The 2,512-nt window shown below is 36.2% G+C and overlaps 1 protein-coding gene across 7 annotated transcripts in view; it reads left to right on the forward strand.

Moving 5' to 3' along the window:
- LOC109844558 (RRP15-like protein) overlaps positions 420 to 2,512 on the forward strand; it is a 16,956-nt gene continuing 14,863 nt past the window's right edge. For 4 of the 7 annotated variants that reach the window (XM_020413640.1, XM_020413644.1, XM_020413645.1 and 1 more), the window contains exon 1: positions 1,677 to 1,849. The gene's annotated coding sequence lies outside the window, so the exon portion shown is untranslated. Of the gene's footprint in view, positions 792 to 1,676; positions 1,850 to 2,512 lie in introns of those variants that run through there. The other 3 variants (XM_020413641.1, XM_020413642.1, XM_020413643.1) reach the window with 3 other exon arrangements.

Here is a 2,512-nt window from a genome sequence, read left to right on the forward strand (position 1 = left end):
CCATCATTGTTCCACTAAATTATCCCAGTGTCAAAAAATTATCCCACTTTACCAATTATCCCAGTTCTACTTAAAAAGTTCTAGGTGACTAACCCCCCCTAAAGAATTTTTTTTTTACTGTAGACCCATTCACATATTTAATCCCTAAAACCGATCCACTTTAAAGTTATTTATAAGAATCGATTATCGACCATTTTGAGTTAATTGTGATACTAATTAGTAGATGTTACCAACCCCGACTAATTAGTAGCCTAATTAACAGCCGTAAACCTTTCCTGCTCTCTGACCCCACTTGTAATTAAGCTACTAATTAGTCGGGGTTGGCAACCCGACTAATTAGTACCGGAATTAATTCAAAGTGAGTCCATTCTCGTAAATAAATTTAAATTGGATCGGTTTTATGGATTAAATCTGGCATCTACAGCGAAAATTTCTTCATCTCATAAACCCTAATCTGATCTGAGGCAGCCGAACTCCCAAAGTCCCCATCTCTCAACGACGCCGCCCAAGTCCCCATCTCATAAACGGCAGCCAAACTCCTAAGTCCTCCCTACCCGCGACGACGCCCTCCTCCCGCTCCGACGACGCCCTCCCTACCCGCGACGACGTGCTCTCCAACGACCTGTGCTCCTCCCTCTTCGACGCCCTCCTCCCCGCGACGACACCCTCCTCCCCGCGCCCTCCTCGAAAGCCAACGACCTCCTCCCTCCCCGCGGCAACGCCCACTTCCCTCGATCTCTGTAGATCTTGGAGATTTGTGCCGTGATTCTCTGCTTTTTCTCACTCGAAAGGTAAAAAAAAACTTTTGTAAAAACTATTTCCAACAAATTATTTCCCCGTTTATTCTCTGCTTCCCTTGATATCTTATTTCCCTGTTTATTTTCACGATTAAATAGTGTTAATTGAATGTTTGCGAATATTTACCGAACACCAGCACAACTAAACGAAGCGAATTCGAAGTCTAAATAGTATTCGAGTCGAATTCGAACACGAACACGAATAGTACTAATTGAGCCGAATTCGAATAAGGCACTATTCGTTCAAATTCGCTTCGTTTCCACCCCTAGTGTTAACCATCCAAATACACGATGCACATTAATTGATTAGTTTTTTTAATAATATATTTAATTCATCAATTATTCATTATTATTATCTCATGTATTGTAAAAACCAAGTTGTATATTATTGAAGAAAAATGATAAGACTTAAGCGAACCTTAATTTTGTTACAATGGAATCACTTATTTGGCAATAAAAATAAATTTGGACTGCCTTTATTAACAATATTTGATTTAAGTGAAAAATATGTACTTTGCAACAACATAAGGAATTATATGTAATTTATTCATACATAAGGGACTTATTTGTAGGGGTGGAAGTGAACCGAATAATTAATAAACAGTTCAATTATTATTCGGCCAAATATTCGATCAAGTTCGATTCGATAGTTCATTTAGTAATAAACATATTTTTTAGATATTCGATTTATAAACGAATAGAATTTAACCAAAGATATGTTCGATTCGATTGATTGTTAAGTATTCGATAACTTTTTACATCTTATTACGTCTGAGTCATATTAATTAAACTTTTTTGCAAACACTACTTATCTAAATTTTTATATACAAATGTAACCTATATAAATACTCGAGGGGATTCTAGGGCCAGTGGCTTTTCCATTTTCTTAGCCGCCACCTTTCACTCCTAACCTTGACTCTAGGGTTAGGTTCTCCCCTCATCTTTGAGATCCGCTCAGCCGCTCGACCACTCCGATGATCGTCTTCGAGATCCGCGGTAAGAAAATGGAAAAGTCATCCCATGGTAGGACCACGGTAAGAAAATCAAACATGGTAGGTGCCATCCCATGCCACAAACGACTATAGTTCTAAACTTCTGATATAATTAGCATTTGTTAGATTTGAATTTTTCTGTCATTTTCGAAAAACAAATCCTTTTAATTGTAATCATTCAATAATAACTACATTATCATGAGTAATTCAGATTAATATATTATCTCCCCAAATCACACTTTAGATGACAAACAACTATTATATAAGTAGTGTTTGGAGTGAAGGGTGGCTGCTCAGAAAATGGAAAAGCCACTGGCCCTAGAATCCCCTCTTGAGTATTTATACAGGTTACATTTGTATTTAAAAATTTAGATGAGTAGTATTTGCAAAAAAGTTTGATTAATATGACTCAGATGTAATAAGATGTAAAAAGTTGTCGAATAGTTAATAATCAATCGAATCGAACATACCTTTGGTTAAATTCTGTGGGCTTATCCAGCATGTGATCTATTTGTTTGACAAATGATTAGGAGCAGATTGTTGGGCCTGCTGTTTTAATTCCAATTTGAAATCAGTTTCTCATTAATTTTATGTTCGAGCCATAAAAAATGTATTTGTTATGATGTTTTCTAATTTCATAAACTGTCACTGTTGCTTTGATCTTTTCGCGAATGTTGATTCATTTTAAGAGTAGTTATTCTTTTATTTTATTTTCGACTTTTG

The sequence above is a fragment of the Asparagus officinalis genome, chromosome 6 (assembly GCF_001876935.1).
Source record: "Asparagus officinalis chromosome 6, Aspof.V1, whole genome shotgun sequence".
In the NCBI taxonomy this organism is placed as follows: domain Eukaryota; kingdom Viridiplantae; phylum Streptophyta; class Magnoliopsida; order Asparagales; family Asparagaceae; genus Asparagus; species Asparagus officinalis.